Source organism: Phacochoerus africanus, chromosome X (genome assembly GCF_016906955.1).
Source record: "Phacochoerus africanus isolate WHEZ1 chromosome X, ROS_Pafr_v1, whole genome shotgun sequence".
Lineage (NCBI taxonomy): Eukaryota > Metazoa > Chordata > Mammalia > Artiodactyla > Suidae > Phacochoerus > Phacochoerus africanus.
The window spans coordinates 57,999,213-58,013,806 of NC_062560.1; the positions used below are offsets into that span (position 1 = coordinate 57,999,213).

Here is a 14,594-nt window from a genome sequence, read left to right on the forward strand (position 1 = left end):
AAAATTAAAGATTTGAAAAGATTTAATTTCTTTCCTGCTGGTATTCCACTGTGATGCCTAGTTAGGGAAAATAATTATCCTTATTAGAGATGTTAGAAGTGGAGAAACCCTAACTGAGCTCCCAGCCTATTCTCTGTGATGAATATAAGACTGTCCATTAGTGAAGGCTTCCTGGCCTTGGCCCCAGAAAGGAAGTGTTCACACTGTTTAGCAGATCATCAGTCTATGCACCTGCTCCCTCCCACTGCTGCCTCCTTGGGGCCTGTTTGCATTGATAGCTTCTAGGTAGATAAGGACCCAAAGTGATGAAGCACTTTTATTCTCTCCAGAGACTTGCCCTCAGGCCCTGTCATTGGTTTAGAACCCTAAGCTAAGTTGCACCCTATATTTTGCCAAGTGGGCTCAAGCCCTGGCTCCTTAGTCTTATTTAGCTTAGAACAATATATGTTTGCTCAGCCTCCAGAGGTGCTCAGGCTATATCCCACAGCAAAAACTCGTATTTCCAGACCTCCCATATGTGTAATGTGTCTCCTTCCTTTCCAGTTTTCCTGGGCTTAAGGCTCCAACCCATCCACTTCAGTCTCCATCCTATACTAAAGACTGCCTTCTCAATCCCTTTTTTTTTAATTTTATAGTGATTGTTATTTTTTCATTATGGCTGGTTTACAGTGTTCTGTCAATATTCTACTGTACAGCAAGGTGACCCAGTTACACATATATGTATACATTCTTTTTTCTCACATTATCATGCTCCATCATAAGTGACTAGTTAGAGTTCCGAGTGCTACACAGCAGGATCTCATTGCTAATCCATTCCAAAGGCAATAGTTTGCATCTATTAACCCCAAATTCCCAATCCATCCCACTCCCTCCCCCACCCCCTTGGCAACCACAAGTCTATTCTCCAAGACCATTATTTTCTTTTCTATGGAAAGTTTTCTTTGTGCCATATATTAGATTCCAGAAATAAGTGATATATGTGGTATATATCTTTCTCTTTCTGACTTACTTCACTTACTATGAGAGTCTCTAGCTCGAGCCATGTTGCTGCAAATGGCATTATTTTGTTATTTTTTATGGCTAAGTAGTATTCCATTGTGTATATATATATATATATATATATATATATATATATATACACCACATCTTCCTAATACAATCATCTGTTCATGGACATTTAGGTTGTTTCCATGTCTTGGCTATTGTGAATAGTGCTACAGTGAACATGCATTGCATGTGTCTTTTTCAAGGACAGTTTTGTCTGGATATGTGCCCAAGAATGGTATTGCTGGGTCATATGGTAGTTCTATGTATAGTTTTCTAAGTTACCTCCATACTGTTTTCCCTGGCAGTTGTACCAATTTACATTCCCACCAACCAGTGCAGGAGGGTTCCCTTTTCTCCACGCCCCCTCCAGCATTTGTTATTCATGAACTTATTAATGATGGCCATTCTGACAGGTGTGAAGTGGTACCTCATAATAGTTTTAATTTGCATTTCTCTAATAATCAGTGACATTGAACATTTTTTCATGTGCTTGTTGGCCATCTGTATATCTTTGGAGAAATGTCTGTTCAGAGCTTTTACCCATTTTTCAATTGGGTTGTTGGCTTTTTTTTCTGTTGAGTTATATAAGTTGCTTGTATATTTTAGAGATTAAGCCCTTGTCAGTTGCATCATTTGAAATTATTTTTCTCCCATTCTGTTAAGTCATCTTTTTTTTATGGTTTCCTTTGCTGTGCAAAAGCATGTCAGTTTGATTAGGTCCCATTTGTTTATTTTTGCTTTTATTTCTGTTGCTTTGGGAGACCTATCTGAGAAAACATTTGTAAGGTTGATGTCAGAGTAAGTTTTGCCTATGTTCTCTTCTAGGAGTTTGATGGTGTCTTGTCTTACATTTAAGTCTTTAAGCCAATTCGAGTTTATTTTTCATACATGGTGTGAGGGTGTGTCCCAGTTTCATTGCTTTGCATGTAGCTGTCCAGTTTTCCCAGCAACACCTGCTGAAAATAATGCCTTTTTCCCGTTTTATATTCTTGCCTCCTTTGTTGAATATTAATTGACTGTAGGTGTCTGTGTTTGTTTCTGTGTTGTCTATACTCTTCCATTGGTCTGTATGTCTGTTTGGGTACCAGTCTTGATGACTCTGGCTTTGTAATAGTGCCTGAAGTCTGAGAGAGTTATGCCTCCTGCTTAGTTTTTATTCCTCAGAATCGCTTTGGCAATTCTGGGTCTTTTGTGGTTCCATATAACTTTTCAGATTGTTTGTTCTAATTCTGTGAAAAATGTCATGGGTAATTAGGTAGGGATTTCATTGAATCTGTAGATTGCTTTGGGTAGTATGGCCTTTTTTAAGATATTAATTTTTGCAACCCAGGAGCATGGAATAGCTTTCCATTTCTTTGGATCCTCTTTAATTTCCTTGATTAATGCTTTATACTTCTCAGCATGTAAGTCATTCACCTTCTGGGTCAGGTGTATTCCCAAGTATTTGATGTTTTGGGGTGCAATTTTAAAAGGTATTTTACTTCTCTTTTCCTTTTCTAATATTTCATTGTTAATATACAGAAATGTGGCTGATTTCTGAATGTTAATCTTATATCCTGCTACTTTGTTGAATTTGTTGATCAGTTCAAGCAGTTTTCAGGTTGAGACCTTAGGGTTTTCAATATATAGTATCATGTCATCTGCACACAATGACAATTTTAACTCTTATCTTCCAATTTGGATATGATTTATTTGTTTTGTTTGTCTAATTGCTCTGGCTAGGACTTCCAATACAACGTTGAATAACAGTGGTGAGAATGGACATCCTTTCTTGTTCCAGATTTTAGTGGGAAGGCTTTCAGCTTTTCTCCATTGAGTATTATATTTGCTGTGGGTTTGTCATAAATGGCTTTGATTATGTTAAGGTATGTTCCCTCTATACCAACTTTGGTGAGAATTTTTATCATGAATGGATGTGGGACTTTGCCAAATGATTTTTCTCAATCTATTGAGAAGATCATGTGGTTCTTGACTTTTCTTTTGTTAATGTGGTATATGACATTGATTGATTTGCATTATGTTGAATCATCCTTGTGAACATGGGATGAACCCTACATGGTCATGGTGTATGATCTTTTTGACATGTTTTTGGATTTGGTTGGCTAAAATTTTTTGGGAATTTTTGCATCTATATTCATCAAAGATATTGGCCTATAGTTTTCTTTTGTGGTGGTATATTTGTCTGGTTTTGGTATTAGGGCGATGGTGGCTTCATAGAATTTCTTTGGGAGTATGCCTGCTTCTTCAGCCTTTTCGAAAAGTTTAAGGAGGTTGGGTATATGTTTCTCTTTGTATTTTTGGTTGAAGTCACCTTCGAAGCCATCTTGTCCTGCCTGGACTTTTTTTTGTAGGGAGTGTTTTTATGACATATTCAATTTCATTTCTAGTAATCAGTCTGTTCAGTTGATCTATTTCTTCTTGATTCAATTTTGGCAGGCTGTAAGTTTCTAGAAAGTTGTACATTTCTTCTAGGTTGTCAACTTTGTTGGCATATAATTGTTTATAGTATTATCTTATGGTTTGTTGTATTTCTACAGTATCTGTTTTTATTTCTCCTTTTTCATTTCTTATTTTGTTCATTTGGGTTTTTTCTCTCCACTTCTTGGTGAGTCTGGCCAGAGGTTTGTCAATTTTGTTTACCTTTTCAAAGAACCAGCTTTTGGTTTTATTGATTTTTTTCTATTGTTTTTTGAATCTCTATTTTATTGATTTCCTTTATGATCTTTATGATTTCCTTCCTTTTGCTGACTTTACATTTTTTTGTTCTTCTTTTTCTCATTCATTGAGGTGTTGGATTAAGCTGTCGATTTGAGATTTTTCTTCTTTTTTGAGGAAGGCCTGTGTTGCTATGAATTTCCCTCTGAGCACTGCTTTTGTGGGGTCCCATAGATTTTGAGTGGCTGTGTCTTCATTATCATTTGTCTTGAGATATTTTTTAATTTCCTTCTTGATTTCCTCATTGACCCATTGGTTTTTTAGTGGCATGTTGTTTCGTCTCCACGTAGAAAGTTTTTTCTCATTTCTTTTCCTGTGGTTGATTTCTAGTTTCATGCCATTGTGGTCAGAGAAGATACTTGAAATAATTTCTATACTCTTAAATTTGTTGAGGTTAGCTTTGTACCCCAATATGTGATCAGTTCTTGAGAATGTTCATGTGCACTTGAGAAGAATGTATATTCTGATTTTTTTGGAGGTAATGTCCTAAAAATGTCAATGAAGTCTAACTTTTCTATTGTGTCCTTTAGGATCTCTGTTGTCTTATTGATTTTCTTTCTAAAGGATTTTTCCATTGATGTGAGTGTGGTGGTAAAGTCTCCTACTATTATTTTATTCCCATCTATTTCTCCTTTTGTGTCTAATAGTATTTGTCCTAGTTATCTATGTGTTCCTATATTAGGGGCATACATATTGACAATTGTAACATCCTCTTTTTTTTTTTTTTGGTCTTTTGTCTTTTGTCTTTTTAGGGCCACATCCAAGGCATATGGAGGTTCCCAGCTAGAGGTCCAATTGGAGACACAACTGCTGGCCTACGCCACAGCCACATCAGTGTGGGATCTGAGCTGCATCTGTGACCTACACCACAGCTCATGGCAACGCTGGATCCTTGACCCACTGAGCGAGGCCAGGGGTCAAACCCACAACCTCATGGTTACTAGTTGGGTTTGTTAACCACTGAGCCACTATGGAATCTCCCAGTAATATCCACTTCTTGAGTGTATCCTTTTACCTTTAAATAGTGTCCTTCTTTATCTTTCTTTATGTCCTTCATTTTAAAGTCTATTTTGTCTGATATGAGTATTGCAATCCTGCTTTCCTGTCTTGTCCATTGGCATGAAATATCTTTTCCCATTTCCTCAATATCAATCTATATGTGTCCTTTGCCCAAAGGTGAGTCTCTTGTAGAAAGCAGATTGAAGGTTTTTGCTTTCTTATCCAGTCTGCCACTCTGTGTCTTTTGTTTGGAGCATTTAGTCCATTGACATTTAGGTGATTATTGATAGATATGTATTTAGTGCCATTTTAAACCTTGTTATCCCATTGATTCTATGGTTCTCCTTTCTTCCTTTATTTTTTTGGTTGTCTGATTTCCATTTATTTCATGCTTGAGTACTTTTCAGTTTTTGTGAATGTAATGTTTGGTTTTGATTTGTGGTTGCCATGTTTTTTAAGTATGTTAACCCCTACCTGTATCTGCTTGCTTTAGCCTGATAGTCATATAGGCTCAAACACATTATTAAAAAAAGAAGAAGAATCTATATTTTCTTACTTTCCTTCCCCACATTCTATGATTTTGCAGTCTTTTTTTTTAACATCTTCATGTTTGTCCTTTTGCTGTTCTTGTGCTTATCATTGCTTTTACAGTAGTTTTTTTTTTTCTTCTTTTAGATCTGTATGCTGGCTTATTTATGTGATTTCTTTCCAATTGTGGTATCTTCCATCCTATTTCTTCTTACTTCTTTTTTTATTTAGAGAAGCCCTTTCAGTATTTCTTTTACAATGGGTTTAGTATTGCGGTACTCTTTTAGCTTTTGTTTATTGGAGAAATTCTTTATTTCCCCTTGTATTTTAAATGATATTCTTGCTGGAGAGAGTATTCTAGGTTGAAGCTTTTTTCCTTTCAGAACTTTAAAATATATCTTGCCACTCCCATTGGCCTGTAGTATTTCTGTAGAGAAATCAGCTGATAGCCTTATGGAGGTTCCCTTATAATTAATGCTTTGTGTTTCTCTTGCTGCCTTTAGAATCCTCTCTTTATCTTTAACTTTTGCCATTTTTGTTATAATATGTCTTGGTGTGGTCCTGCTTGGGTTCAACTTGTTTGGGGCCCTCGTGCTTCCTATATCGTGATATCAGTTTCCTTTAGATTTGGAAAGCTTTCGGCTATAATTTCTTCTAATGTATTTTAAATCCCCTTTTCTTTTTCTTCTCCTTCTGGAATTCCTCTTTTGTGTAGATTGACCCACTTTATATTATCCCATAGATCTCATATTGCTTTCGTGTTTTTACATTTGGTTTTCTATCTGCTGACCTGATTGGGTGATTTCCATTATTCTGTCTTCCATGTCACTGATTCGTTCCTCTGCATTATTCATTCTGCTCTTTGTGCTTTTAGCTTAGTTTGTATCTCTACAAATGAATTTTGTAATTTTTCTATGTTCCTCCTTATATTTTAAAGTTCCTTTCTAAAGGAATCTGCATTACTGTTCATATGTACTCTTAATTCCATGATATTCAGCCTTATTTCCTTCAGTATTTTCAATACCTTCCTTTTGAAATCAGTGTCTGTCAGACTGCAGAGGTCTGTCTTATTGTTTGCTGCTTCAGGTGAATTCTCCTGTTCTTTTAACTGGGATTGGTTCCTGAGCTTCTTCAGCTTGCTTGTGTTTTTCTTTTTCTGTGAGTTTAGGGAAGCCAAACTATATCTTGGAGGACTACTTCTATGCAAGAGTGCCCCTTTGTATTTTGTGGGGGGTACTCTTTATTTTTGGCTTGAAGTTTGAGTATTTGCTGTTTCTTTCTTCGATGTGAGCAGGCATTTATCCCCTGGGTGCTGAGTGTGTTTCCAGGAGCAGGAGGCAATGGGTAGGACTAGTAGCCTGTGCCTGGTTGCTGGGCTCTCAACAGCAGCAAGCACCTGCAGGAAGGTGGCACAGGCTACTCTTAGTTGCAGGACCCTGGGAAGTGATAGTGAGCCTAGGCAGATATACAAGTTGCCCAGAGCATTTAGCAGTGGCAGCAACAGGGTTTGCAAGTTCCCGGGGGAGTGAAAGCAACAACAGGTAGTGTTCAATTGTAATGCCCTCCTCTGAGGTGATTGGAGCTGCAAGTGGTGCCTTTTTAGGCACCCCTAGTGGTACCAAGCCATGCCCACCTCTGGAGTTACTGATAACTATGGTGGTTTGCCCTAGCCACCTACGGGCCATGCAAGAAGCACCCTGTCCCACTTAGACCACACAGGAGGTGCTGCACAGGCTGCTCCTAGTTGCAGGATCCTGGGAAATGACAGTGATCAAGCATGTGGGCCCTGCCCAGAGCATTCGGTAGTGGCAGCAACAGGGCCGGTGTGCTCCCAGGGGTGTGAGAGCAACAACAGGTGGTGTTTGGTCACAATGCCCTCCTCTGTGGTACTGTTCATGTGCTTGAGGCCACAAGTGATGCCTGTTTCTGGATCCCTAGTGGTGGAAGGCCACGCCCACCTCTGGAGTCTGAGATAACTGTGGTTGTTTGCCCATGCCACCTGCAGACCACACAAGAAGCAGCCAGTCCCGCTTAGCCCATGCAGGAGGTGCTGTACCAGCTGCTCCTAGTTGTAGGGTCTTGGGAAGGGACAGTTATCAAGCATCTGTGTGCTGTCCAGTGTGTTTGGCAGTGGCAGCTGCAGGGCGGTGTGTTCATAGGGGGGTGAGAGCAATAATGTGTGGTGTTTGGTTGCAGTGCCCTCTTTTTTTTTTGCTGACCCCTGAGGAGACTGGGGCCACAGGTGGAGCCCACTCACAGGCTTCCAGTGGTGGCAGGCCATGCCTCCCTCTGGCCTCTGAGATGACCACAGAAGTCTGTCCTTGCTGCCTGTAGATCAGGCAAGAAGCACGATGTTGCACTTAGCCCCCTGCTTCCCTTAGCCCACAGAAGTGGTTGCTGGCCACCCATAGCCTGCACCAGAAGCGCCCTGCCCTCTGGGAGCTAGCATGCATGTACTCAAGGAGATTCCTATGCAGGTACGCCCCTCCTCCTCTTGCCCTCCCCAACAATGGCACCTTGGTTCTCCTGGGGGCCCAGATCTCTTCCTGGGTTCCCTCTGCCATGGCCTTCCACTACCCAGCCCATAGCATACCACTCCCCCACCAATGGCACACCTCTCCTTAGCTCTTCAGGCTGTCTCCACAGAGCTAACCCTAGTCCTCTCCCTGCTGCTGATCTGAGCCTGAGTCTCAGTACCCAGCCCCCGCCTGAGTGTCTCAGGCTGTGGTGTCTGGGCCAGTGGTTCAGATGATCTGTGTGACTCTCACTCTACTTTGCCCTTCTCAGTTCAGCTGCTTCACTTTTCTCGGCATCTTTGAGGTCCTCTGTCTCAGCTGATGTCCCTGTCAGTTAAGTGGCTTCCCAGGATTTGGGTTCCTTTTCTCTTTCACAGCTCCCTCTCAGGAATGCTAATCCCATCCTGATTCCTTTTTTTCTCTCTCTCTCTCTTTTCCTTTTGTTCTTTCCAGTTATGTTAAGAGTTTCTTGCCCTTTTTAGATGTTTATGTTCTTCTGCCAGCATTCAATAGATGTTCTGTGCAAGTCGTTTTATATGTAGAAGTGTTTGTGGGAGAAGTTGAGCATGACATCTTACTCCTTTGCCATCTTGATCAACCTCTCTACAATCCCTTTGATGAACAGCCTCTGGACATATTTTCTTTGCTCTGGGGGCAGACTCAGTTGCTAAACACCAGTATCTATTCTTTCTCCCACTTTCCACAAAGGACATACTTCCTGCCAAGACCTTTTTCTTCCTTCTTACTGGCCTAGAAATGCTGAATTCCAAGTGAGAACTGAAACACTTATCCTTTCCTTATGTAAGTGCTACAAACCCTGAGGACAGTCTTGAAAGTGGCTATACCTTTCACAAGAAATATGATGACACCCACCATAGGACAGCAGAAACACCACAAAGTTCTTTGGATCTAGAGAAAAGGTAGAAAAATGGGGCCCTTTAACTAGTCCTCCTACTGATAGCCAATTGGAATGATTGTCTTCTAATCCTTTTTTGGCCAGGTGGCAGGAAAACCCATAAAATGGAAAGCTTTTGTCCCTTAAGCCAAAAGGAGACTGCTAGCATTTAGAATTAATGAGAACATGCTGCATATTCCACCCATAGCCCTAAGTGGCTCATTGCTACTGCTTACCCCAGACAGTATGAGGTCCAGGCCCCATACTAGGCCTTAGCAGTTTGGAAAGAGACAGAGAGCAGTGCCTTCCTTTCTTAAGAGTACTCACAAAACAATGACTGTCTGAAAAGGAAAATGAAGAGTATCTCCAAAGACCATATCACCCCAACATCCCCAGTGAGAACCTGTCTCTTCCCAATTCACTGTTATCCTATAGCCCCCATCTATAGAGCAGAGAATGAACCATAGCACTCATCTAGAGATAATGTGTCAGTAAGCTCAGACAACACAGTAATAGCAGTCATATCAGAAGGGAAAAGAGTTCAAGTAAGGAAGCAAAAAGTAAATTCAATAATCAGAGAGATTAGATTATATCCGATGCTGCCTCTGGGTTTTACAAATCTGGGTCACCAAATTGTTGTTTTTGGAAAACAAGGGAAACAATCAGCCATATTGTGAAGGGGAAGATTTTTCTGTCACAACATATTCCACATGGGAGCTTTCTGCAGAAGTTAGGGCTGAAGAAGGGAGGCAAGCAGAAGGCAGCTGGCAGGGCTGCCTGGGAGTAGCTGTGCTGTTATGTGGATCTTAAGCTATTTGAGAACAAGGAAGCAGAGGGGAAGGGTAATCATTCAATTTATTGAACACTTGAAAATCCAGCAAGGTTTCAAAACTCTTCAGATACTAGAATCACTTAAGTTAGGGAAACTTGCTAATATTTTCTTTGAGAATATAAGTGTCTATGATCTCATGGGGCCAAATGATCTTAACTGTTTGAAAGATGAACATCACCATTGGATTCCTTGCAAAGTCATGGAGCCTCTTGGTTCCTTTAGAATATGGACCCTCCAGGCTGGAGCCCTTTGAGGGATAGGAGAATGTGATTTAAAAAAAAAAAAAAAAAAACATGAAACAAAGCAAAAACTAAAGCATTGGTGTTTTCTTTCACCTCCCATCTGTAAAGCTTGGTAGCTGGAGTTTAGTGCCATTATTATCTCTATTTGAAGGCAGGGGGCTGTCTTATTACCTGCAGAGAACATTTATTGATTTTTTTTCATTTTTACAATGTGTCTTTATTGCCCAAATGGCCTTTCTGAAGGTGATTCTGAACCTGCCTTGTTGAAACTTGGAATTCCACCTGTCTTGGAGGGAGTGGGAGCACAAATCTTTTTCTTCTTCATTTGTTTGTCATTGTCAGTTAACTCGGAGTATTCAGAGTGTTGATTACCACTTTTTTCATGGTTTCGGAAATCTCTGGACTGGGCACAGGTACAAGACTTAAAAGCCTGGCACGTCAGACAGAAATCCATTTCTAGCTTTGGTAGTTCATAAACCATGAGGCTTTAATGCTGTCATTGGTGCAAAGCTCAGCACAGAGTCGATTGTAATCTAGCCTGGTTTTCCTGTTGAGGAGGAAGAAGAGAAGAGAGCCCCACATTTTCTCATTGTCAGTAATGTTGGGAGTTTGGGGTGAGGGTGAGGCTAGTAAGAGAAAGATTGTATATTTTGAGATAAAAAATAATTGTAATAGGCCAAGGGAGTAAAAGTCATTAAAATCTCCTTGATGGAAACTTAGCAAAAGAATGTTTGTGTATGTGGGGGACTATGATCTCTGGGTTAGAGACAGGCATAAAGAGAATCAACTAGTGGTGAATGAGATGAGCAGGGAAGCAAAAGGGGAACGTATGTTGGATGCTATCAAAAAGGCCAGGAAGTCAAAGGAAGGTGATGCTCATGCACAGGGTAGGTGTTCAGAGGGATTTTAGTTGTGTGTCATTGACTAAGAAATTTTCCTCCTTTGGACCTCAGTTTTCCCTGTCTGTAAAATAAGGGAGTTAAACTAGATTTTTTAAAAATACTCTTTTGGCTTAGACTTTTTGTGACAATTCTGCAGATTCTAAACATCACTGTTATTTCAGCAAACACACATGGATTTATACCAGTATGCACTTTTTGGTTTTACCTTCCTAGAAGATGGTGAATCCTAGTTCCCATTCTCTTAAAAATCAATCCTCAGAAGGGGATAGAGCCAGCTGAGAGAGTACGCTATGGATGGTCTGGGTTAAAAGTCAGGACTGTGAGATTCCCTCTTCTCCCAGCATTATGACCATGGCTGGATAACTTCCTTTCTTTTCCATTTTCTCATCTGGAAAATCAGGATATGAATCTTCATCTCTACCTCATCATGTTTCAAAGAGGGTTAATTAATTCATCATGTGCATTATGTGCTCAAGAATTTACTATTTTTCAGACATTTTCTAGTAAAACGTTGGAGATTGTACATCCATTTGTTTTGTACACATGGAGCACTGTTTGGTACACATCATAAAATTGAAACTGTAGTTTACATTCTGAACTCAGAGAATTACACCATCCTCACTGATGTTTACAATATGTCCCAATTTAGTATCCTTGGCAAATTTTATGTAAGTATGGCTTTGATTCCCTCTCTCCCCCCAGGTTTTTGTGAGGGAAGAAATGTAAGTGAACCTTCACTGAACTCTTTCTGTCCTTTAAATCTACTCTTTCCCACCTCAACTCATGTGGAATTGAATGTTACTTCTGATTTGGAGTTTTGCAGAGAGTTTTTGGGCATATCAGTGTCCTCTTCACTCCCTAACTTTTCAAGTAACATTTCCCAGGGACAAGTTAACTATACTGGGAGGATACTTGGAGGATCCTTGGAGCTCCAACAGAACCTTGACCAGGTATCTTTGGCCAAGGAGTTTACCTATCCTGATTGCACGATCTTTTCACAAACATCATCTTATTTTTTAATCTGTCTTTGGTTTTCTTAAGTGTCATAGCCATACTTTAGATTAGGGGTCAACAAATCTTTTTTCTGTGCAGGACCAGATAGTAAATATCTTAGACTCTGTGGGCTATATGGTCACAGAATCTACTATTCAACTCAGCATTTGTAGTACAAAAGCAACTCTAGACAAAACTTAATGGGTGTGGCTGTACTCCGGTAAAACTTTATGGGCACTGAAATTTATATTTCATTTAATTTTTTGCATACCATTAAATACTATTTTTTTGTCTTTTGTCTTTTTGGGTCATATCCACAGCATATGAAGGTTCCCAGGCTAGGGGTCAAATTGGAGCTGTAGCTGCCAGCTTATGCCACAGCCACAGCAACACAGGATACAAGATGTGTCTGTGACCTACGCCACAGCTCATGGCAACACTGTATCCTTAACCCACTGAGCAAGGCCAGGGATCAAACCCGCATCCTCATGGATATTAGGCAGGTTCATTAACCACTGAGCTATGTCATGAATTACTAAATATAATTTTTTGATTTTTTTCAACCATTTAAGATTTAAGTCATTATCAGCTCTTGAGCGACACAAAAGCAAATAGTACTTTGGATTGGGCTTGTGAATTATAGATGTTGACTTTTGCTCTAGATGGTTGCTCCTGTGCTTATAAATCTGCATGATAAATTTTGCTCTTTCCAGTCTCCTGATATCTTCATAATTCTTTATATTATCTAATTTTAAACATTCTTCTGAGTTGGTCTGTCAAAATTTGTACACCTTGCTTGTCTAGAATGCCCGGTCTGGTGGCATCCAAGTCCTAAGCTTTTTTCACTAAATGGGAGAAAAAAAACTAGGAATACTAGAAAATGATATTTTTTCTGATGATCTAATAGATCACTCACCTTTGTAATATCCAGAGGAGAAGCTGAAAATATTCTACACATTTTTATAGGCTTTTGTTTTCTATAAGCATGTGGATAACTATAAAATATATGTGAATGACTTTTGCTGGATGCCACATATACCCCCAGACAGTAAAGAGGAAGGGTTTGGAGACTATCTGGTATGAAGTGTTATGGAAAAACTCATAGAAAGTAAGGCCCAGGTGGCCAGTTAAGTTTTGTATCTACCGCCTATTTTCCCATGATTCTTTGTATTTACATATTTGCTGGCTTAATTCTGCTCCTCCCCATAACAATGCTATAACACAGGCCTGAAGAATAAATAATTTAGCTCTGTAACTCATTCCAGTTGATACCCACCCAAGTCTCTTATTAGAGCCCAATTTGGGAGCCATGTCAAGAATTTGCCATTGCTGGTCTATAGTGTTCTGTGGCTGATTATTTATAGCATGTGCACTTTATGGAGCAAGAAGTTTCTATGTCACTTGCAAGATCTTCTAAGTTCATTGTCCCCTTCCACCTTGCCTGATTATTCCCCAGTCCTTTATATTTTTAAAGCTCATCAATATACTGCTTTTCAATACCTAGCAGAATGACTTAGTAATTGTGAAACTCTGGGTGAAAGATTTTTGCAGTTTTATGCTATTTCAAGGATAAATATTAGACCTACTTTTTCTTCAGATGCAGGAATTATTTTTTTTCTTTAATTATTTGGTCTCTAGTCTAGTCCCATGACAAGAAACACACTGTCCCTCATAATAGAATTCTCTGAGAAGCCATCATTTCAAAAAACAATATCTTCACTTATAACAGTCATGTGTGCATATTTCTGGTACCTGTTATTCAGGTATTCACACTCCTTCCCGTCATTGCTAAGCAACTGCTCTCAGTATCCCAAGGAGGCAGGTAAGCTTTGTACCTGCCAGAAGAGAGTACAGAAAAGGAAACTTCCTCTTATACAGAAAAGGAAGCTGATATTTGGAGGTGAATGTCTATTAATAAAGGGAACAAGGATTAGAATTCTCAGTCTATTTGCTTCCAGTCTGTGTTATGATGCCTGAGCCATTCCAGTAGAATTACCACAGTTTCTAGCTAGATTGGTGCCTATATTCTATTGATTAGCTCATAAGAACAGGCCTGGTAGTAATCTACTCATATATTCATTCAGTGTACATTTGCTAGGTACTTATTACACATGAAGTATTAGGCTCACATACTCAAAATCCACAGGCTGCCTGAAAGAGCTCAGTGATCATAATCTTGAACACATTTAAATCTCTTCAGTGGATGAAGAGCCACCATAAGCAGTCTCCATTTGAACTTTCCAAGGACCTGCAACAAAGGGAGAGGTCATCCTCCTGATTTTCTATTTAATTAAACTAAGGTTTCATCAGTTAGTGAATAGGTAATAAATGAAATATCTGGATTTGAACCTAGGTCTTTTGGGTGCAAAAGTAGCAGTCACCCTGCTATAGCACAGCTACCCCTCAGATATATTAACATATTAACCTAAAGCAGAAAGAAAGTGCAATGCCTAGGCGAACAAGAAAGACAACAGTGAAGATAAACAAGAGTCAGAAATGAGAGAATTTAAGACTTAAGTACTGTAGGGAAAAACCATGGAGCCCAATGAGTACCAATAACACAGGGACTGTTCTTCCTAAAAAAGACCCAAATACTTAAAACAGCTGGTGGTTTACAAGTAACTCTGCATTAGGTAGGGCCAAGGACATGTGACTAATAGTACTGAGGCAAAGTTATGACTCTGATGAAACCAGGATTCATAGCTCTTATTTCAGCCTCATCGCACAGCCACAGAACAGGAAGCATGATTTAACACCTTTGCTCATGAAAATTTTGCTCCTCATTACAAAGCTAGGGGAAGAACTCAGAAACATGGTGTAAGGATACAAATGGTAGAATCATGCTTCCTTGACTCTGCTTTGAGCCTTCTCAGAGGAGTGTGCCACAGAATGTTTTCCATGGGGCCAGGAGCAAGAAAACTCCAT

At 39.7% G+C, this 14,594-nt stretch overlaps 1 protein-coding gene across 1 annotated transcript in view; it reads left to right on the forward strand.

The window, feature by feature from the left end:
- Positions 1–14,594, forward strand: part of AR (androgen receptor) — a 194,866-nt gene that overhangs the window by 93,771 nt on the left and 86,501 nt on the right. The window lies entirely within an intron of this gene.